Source organism: Mus pahari, chromosome 5, assembly GCF_900095145.1.
Source record: "Mus pahari chromosome 5, PAHARI_EIJ_v1.1, whole genome shotgun sequence".
In the NCBI taxonomy this organism is placed as follows: domain Eukaryota; kingdom Metazoa; phylum Chordata; class Mammalia; order Rodentia; family Muridae; genus Mus; species Mus pahari.
In genome coordinates, this window is record NC_034594.1 from 117,907,140 (window position 1) to 117,914,934 (window position 7,795).

General features: G+C 35.4%; 1 protein-coding gene across 2 annotated transcripts in view; it reads right to left on the reverse strand.

Moving 5' to 3' along the window:
- Nucleotides 1-7,795, reverse strand: part of Rgs13 (regulator of G protein signaling 13) — a 38,708-nt gene that overhangs the window by 20,663 nt on the left and 10,250 nt on the right. The window lies entirely within an intron of this gene.

Genomic DNA, 7,795 nt, shown 5'->3' on the forward strand with positions numbered 1-7,795 from the left:
GAATGCCAGGGCCAGGAAATGGGAGTGGGTGGGTTGGTGAGCAGGGGGAGAGGGAAGGGGTTAAGGGGATGGGGTTTTCAGAGGGGAAACCAGGAAAGGGGATAACATTTGAAATGTAATTGGAGAAAATATCTAATAAAATAAAAAAAAGAAAGAAAGAAGAACTGCCAGTGCAATATTAAACATTATTAATAATGAATAGAGTCAGTACTGTCATTTTTTTTCTGGTTTTATGTATCCTTTTTTGTTTCCACCTTTCTTGTTCATTTTTGTGGCTTGGTGATTTATTTGTACAAATAGAGTTAGATTCCTCATCCACCTTCATATTTTAGCACTATTTTGCACAATTTTTGTAGTTTTGTGCATTTTTATGTTGGTAGTCATCCTTCAATTTCTATAAACTGCTCCCTTGGGCATCTCTTGTAGAGCTGATAAAATGTTGACAAATTTCTTGAGCTTTTGTTTTCTTTAGGAAAGTTTTCACTTCTCTTTCATCCTTTGAGAATAGCTTTTCTGGGTATATTTTGGTTGACAATTTATTTTTCCAGCTTTGAGTCTATAATGTCATCCTCCTCTTGTCTGTAAGGTAACTACTGATAAATCTGCTGCTATTCTGAAGGAACTTATTTTTATATGACTTGCTGCTTTACGAAAGAACTGTTTATGTATTTACTTGTTTACAAACAAACACAATTAACACAATACATACATACACATGCACACACATACACATGCACACTTACATACATATATACACATACTTTCACGTGCACATGCCTAAGCACAAATACACACACACACACACACACACACACCAAACGGTGTTGGGAACTATATTTATAGACTCATGTATGATATGCCAAGGCTCTGCCACTGATCTTTAGAGGCAGACTCCTGTAATTTATGGAATTTGGTTCTTCTAATTTTCACAGTTTGACTGTAGCATAGTTTATTACAGAGGAGTGCAGAAAGACTTCTTAGCCAGCCACCTTCCAATCTGCTCTTTTATCTTATTTTTACATCAAAATTTACGTAAATTACTTTATATATTATACCTTGCTTCCATCATGCCCTTGTAAATGCTTCTGTTTAGCTATAAAAATGGGCTCTGATTTCTTTCCAGTCTTCAGCATAGATCATGGCACTTTCCTTGAAAGAACTCTATCATTTGGCTTATATGATAACACACTACCTTTGTTCATCTTTAATTTACCTGATGTTTCTTTGTATTCACTGGTTCTCCTTCCTGAACTCTGAAATACCACCTTGTTCCCAAGCACCATATCTTTTTCTTTCCTTTTTATCTTGACTCTTCTAGTAATCCTTGGCTCTCAATGCTAATTATTTTCAAGTTTGTCTTTTCTCCTGAGTTCTGGTCTTAGGCCAGCTTATTGCATTATCTTTATAACTAGTTTCCTTTTGTTTTTCTTCAGAGAAAGCTGGGGGATCTTTTAAAAATATATTTACTTGCTTATAAAATTTTGGTTAATATTCAGGGTGAGGTCATTCACATGGCCTCATAAGGTCTTAGGCAGCTGAAATATTAAAATGTCTTTCAGTTATTTTCAGGCACCACTGTCACATCTTTGGACCATTTAGATATGTTTTCCTTGGGTTTATATCCAAAGACCTCAGCACAGATGTCTGCTTCTTATGACTAATCACTTTGCTCAAATCTTATCCCTTCTGACAGTTTTATTCTCTCTCAGAGATTCTGGCAGTTCTATGCCTTCTAACAGCTTTTCTTTCCTGCTAACAATTCTCAGTTGAATTATTGTAGCCTTGCACCTTCTTTCCACATCACTTGATTTTTATTTTTTCAAAGCACTTACAACTTTATGGAATTATCTATGCATTTGTTTTCTTGTTCCTTGTCTCCTTTGTTTAAGTGGAATACATGGTCTGAGTATATATACTTTCTTCATTTCCTCTCCATCCTCATGTTGTCTTCTACATACTTGATAGGATTGCTTGAGTCATCTAAGTGGTCATTTTATTTGCATAAAACAAGATATATCAGAAAATGCTTTCTATTGTTATCTTTGGAAATTTAGTTTGCTCCCAGAGATAGAAGGTAGGTTGCTGAAGACACTATGATCTACAGACACAGGACCTCCCTGTAGACAGGCTTTCATGGTACAAGAAGGCACCATGAAGCTTCAATAAGAGGGATGCATCCAATGGTACTACCTAGCTATGTCATCTATGAACCACAGCAATGAGCAGCATGACAGCATGACAATTCTAAGGGAGCAGTGGTGGGATGCATATCGTGGCAATATATCCAATAGCTTTCTAATTGAACTTAATACCCATACAATAAGAGTGAATCATGCCTGGTACTGGGAACCTAGCCAGTTATCCATGGCTAATGAAGTCATGAATCATAGAGAAGAACCTACAACTGCTACTTTATTAAACCAGCATACTCTCTATCTACATTGTAAATATTTGTACTTATACCCACAGATTAAGTATATTCCTCAGCCCTCACCAAGGAGACTTCTCTTTGGAACAGACAGATACCTCTGTAGAAACCACAACCAATCTAAATACAGAGTTCTGGAGCCCAGTCCTCATGGACAGTACAATTGTCACACTTAAAGCTCAGATATCATTTCAAAAGAGGGGCGGAAAGATTCTAAGAGCTAGAGAAACAGTGAGTTTGCAGTGATTTTTGTGTCTCCTAGGAATTTCAGAAGCTACATCCAAAAAGTATCATTGTATGATTGCTAAAAAAGGATGAAAACAACAGACACGCTAAAGTGAATGAAGTCTGTGTCTTCATCTCTGGGCAAAGAACTACAGGCAACAAAGAATGCTGAAAGGTAGAGAAATGTCCTTCCCCAAGAAATAGCAAACAAATTGGTTATCTAATACCAATTGGTCATCCCTAAGACATATACACAGGTTTCACTGTATAAATTGAACAGTTGTATTTATGGATTCAGGAATATGTATGTGAATATAGCAACAATTAATAAAAAGAAAGAGATCCTGAATTTGAAAGAAATAAAGGGGGGCAGGTAATATGTCTTTGAGGAAATAAAGGGAAGGGAAAATGATGTAACTATATTATAATCCCTCCAAAAGAAGAAATAGCTAATAAAGCATCTGTCACTAAAATAGAGAAAAAGAAAATTGGTTATGTATTTTCTGGCATTATAGATTCTGATTATTTTAAAAGTTTTGACCTTTCTCCTTTGAAGACTTCTTAGACTTAAGTGATTGTAGTCTTCTACAATTTCAAATGTTTCTTTCTGTATCTTTTTTGCTTTTTCTTATCTCATTTAGTGTTTAGTTACCAAAAACACCTACAGAACTACTTTTCTCATATCCATGTTTGTGAAGTCTGATGCCTTGATAGCAATTTTGGTTTTAGAAACATAATCTGGATTCTTATGATTTGAGGGAAAATCTTAGATAATTGTTCAGTATTTTGTTGGATAGATGAAAAGTTTTTTTTTTCCTGACACATTTATATTCTTGCCACTTTAAAAAAATAATTTCTAAATATTTAGATATTTGAAAAGACGAAGACTTTTCAGTCACCTGTAGACTTCTTAAAAAGAAGCGTTTCCTCCTTCATTCACGATGGATGATTTTTAAATGACACTGACTTTCACATCAAACACCAAGGAAGCAATACAATGCATTTCTCCATTTAAAAGACGCAGTTTCGCTGGGCAGTGGTGGCACACGCCTTTAATCCCAGCACTTGGGAGGCAGAGGCAGGTGGATTTCTGAGTTCGAGGCCAGCCTGGTCTACAGAGTGAGTTCCAGGACAGCCAGGGCTATACAGAGAGATCCTGTCTCAAAAAAACAAAACAAAACAAAACAAAACAAAAAAGACACAGTTTCTCTATATCAGCCTTAGTTCTTAAATAATTTATTGTATTTAAACTACGGCCATTCATCTTTTTATATGCCTTAGGAAAGGCTTTTGCTCAAATGATTTATTTTTGAAAAGTATCTTTGTTGCCTTCGGAATTCCATTTGTGTTGCTTTAAACATTGGTATAATCACTATTTTCTATCTTTCCATAGTCTACCATAAATGGTGATTCTTTCATTATTTTTAAAGAACTTTTAGATTTTAGAAACTAACTTTTTGTCCTGTGAAATTTATGTGTGATAGGCCCATAAGCATGCTGCCTAATAACTAAAACAGGCTTAGTATCCCCTCACTAAGTGAAAATGCACAAAAGTATCTTCAGTGCTTTGAAAACTTGTTTTCCAGCAGTATATCATCCTATAACATCTGGAATGTGTCTAGGTTACAAATATTCTTTTTTTAAATTTTATTTTATTGGCTATTTTATTTATTTACGGTTTAAATGTTATCCACCTTCCCAGTTAAAACCCCTATCCTCTCCCCCATCCCTCCTGTTTCTATGAGGGTGCTCCCCACCCACCTCAGTGCCCTCGCATTCCCCTATAATAGGGTTACAAACATTTTAAATTTTGAATTAACATCTGATTTTGCCACAGCTCTGTCAACTTGGATTTTTCCTGCTCTTCTTCCTCATCCTCCTCATCCTTCTCCACCATCTTCCCCTTTCTCTTCTTCCTTCTCCCCCTCCTCATCCTTCACCTCTTCTTTTTTCTCTTCCCCCTCTTCCTCTCCTCCCCTCATTTTCTCCTCTCTTTTTTCTTCTTCCTTTTTTTGCTTTCTTCAAAATATGCTTTTAATTGAAATAGAGCTGTATCACTTTTCGCCATTTCTTTTCATTTATATCTAGCCCCTCCCAGCTAACATTCCTTGAACTTCTTTCATGTTCCCCTATTTGATTATTATTGCATGCATTTATGTGTGTGTATGTGTGTGTGTGTGTGTGTGTGTGTGTGTGTGTGTGTGTGTTTATACGCATGGGTATCTATCTATCTATCTATCTATCTATCATCTATCTATCATGTATCATCTATAATTTCTCTGTCTATTCTTCTAAGACCATATTATTTTTTTGCTCGTGTGGATATGATTTCAGGATTGATCACTGTTATTTGGACAAGCCAATAAGGGGCTTATTCCAGGGAGAAACTAATGTTCCTTTTCCCATCAGTTGTTAGTGGTCTGTGGTTCTTTGTCTATGGATGGGATCCCACAACATTTTCCTCCCACATTAACATGTTCATTGATATTTACATTGTTCTGTTCTTGGCAAGAAATGCTTTAAGGTACAATAAGTGGCACTTAAATGATGTTAGCATCTAAAAGCATTCTTACTGGATTTAAGGCTCTCTCAAGAGGAAGAAAATCATGGTATTGGGAACCTATCCTGTATACTGGGATAGGGAGGCCATGGGCCTTAGAAAGGAATCTATTGTCACCACTATGTTAAGACAGTTTAATTCCTTCTACATTTTTATCCCCCCCCCCCCATATTATCCTTGTAGCCACAGATAAATGTCACTAACAACCCCATCAAAAAAACCCTCTCTTTACAGCAAATGGCAGAAAACCCAAACTGGACACAGTACAGATACTAGTAGGTTTTTGGCAGAACAGTGTTAGTAGATATGTCTTCATTCCAAAGTCTACACCTGTGGCTCAAGTAACATTGCACAAGAGGGGTCAGAAAGATTGTAAATACCAGAATACCAGGAAGTATTTCTAGGAGAGATTATGAAACAGTTTCTCCTAGAAAAGGCTACATAAACTTGGTGCTTTCTAATTTCCATTTTTATAAAGCCCTTTGGTTTAATGACATTGCGTTGAATGTAGCTATTAATGAATAGTTTCCAACAAATATTTCCTATATTAATTTCTCATCATTTCCTGAGACTCAGACTACACATTTCTGATCTATATATTCTTAAAGGCTGTGTCTTAATCTCTGTAACAACTGAAGTTTGCATATCTAAGGGTAGCAGATACATTTTAGTGTCATTTGATAGTTGAAATATTCTTACTCTGTGGAACATAAAGTGTTTGATTTCTTAGTTTTTCTAGTTGACTGGTCCTATCTGTAGGGTGATTTTTTTTTAAATCACTTTTTGATTATGTGTTGTAGGATTTTAAATGAACTTCATACTAATTTGATTTCATGTTTTCACTGGCTTTATTAAGAACAGTGTGATGCTTTCTTGCCCTTACCTTTTTTGTAAACTTTGCTTATTCGTATGATACTATATCTCTAAATTACTGAGTCTAGCTAAGCGAGTGCCTGCTTGATATTTATATCAAATGATTAACTCTATTTATTCCATTTATTTTGTCAGGTTTTCATCACTGGCACATAAATTGACATAATAAATATAGCTTGATATATTTCTCTTTCGTTACTAATATTTATCTTTCATTGAACAATAGTACATGCCTACTAGGAACAAATGACATTTTTAGTCTCTCAGTGGAATGTGAAATTCATAAACAATGTCTATTCTTCAAAGAGTTTCACAATTTATTGAGCAAGTGCCTTTGGAAATAAATTCATTACCCCAACTAGTTATAATTAAAAGAGGAATAATTGAATGTACTAAAAATTAGAACAGAAGTATATTTCTAAATCATTTCATAGAAAAGATGAAACTTGAATTTTAATTTTTAAGGGTGTAATTTTTGGGGTGAGAATAAAATGGACAATGAGCAAAAGCCTGTAGCAGGAGATTTGCTGATGTGCATATGAGGGATGGAGCAGTTGCCACATTAGTGTAAGTTGTGTTTCACAAGCAAATTTTCTAGAGATAAATTTCAGAAAACAAATTGGGTTAGGGTATCGTAGATCCTAAATACTAAGAGTTTGTTCTTTTGGTAGGAAAAAGAGAAAAAAAAATGACTGTACTCACAGGTGTGTACATTATTACTCATAAGAGAAAATGGCAATTATTTTTGTGCTCAAGGGGTACCATGCATCGAACTATGTCTTTTATGTTCAACCAGTACAATAGTGCTGAATAGAGAGATGATATTATTCTCATTTTACAAAAGAGATGTCTGTAACTCTGAAAGTGAGATTAACCCGGCAATGCTGTGAACATGTGTTAGAGCTGATATTAAAGCTGTTTGGAAAAGAATCAATACAACTGACCTAACAGGCAAGTTCCTGTTCTTCCATTTAAGTGACCAAAATTTTAGTGCAAAGATATAATATTAAATTCGTGACCATGCTGGCAAGTTATGTCAGAGAACTATGAATAACACTTGAAACTTCCTTTCAAATGAATGAAAGAAAGAAATTATGACACACACATTTTCAATGGAGTGGCTTAAAACTCAAGATAGGTAATTAGGTGGTACCCCAGATCTAGGGATGTACAAGAGCAGATCATCAGAGTCTGAGCTAGAGGGACTAAGGAGCTCTAATAGAAACAGCCAAGAGTCTAAATTTCAGACCTCCCACCATTGCCTTGTGAGTCAGAAATAACAGATGTTGTATTAAAGAATGTTCCTGAGGCTGTGAGAGTAGGTAGTGTCCTAGGAACACAGAGGTCCCCAGGAGTGACAGGATGTACTGTCTAGAATAACCCTGTGCACCCACTAATTTAAATACCATAGTACTACATCTATCTCTTGTTCACAGTCTGGAGATCTGAACAATTCACGGAAAACCTCACATGAGGAAGTCCCTAATAAAGAGATAAATTCATAGATAAAAATTAGTGATAGTTAATAGGGATAACACTATGAGAAAGGAACTAAGTTCAGTGGAATTTTGAGGACTCTCCACTTTTTTAAACTTGTCTTCTTGTTATTATCATTTTTTATCATCTACCATTTTTTTTGGTCCAAATATAATAGACAGTTCTCCTGAACGTGAAACAGTCCACTCATTAAAAGATGACGTGAACATCAT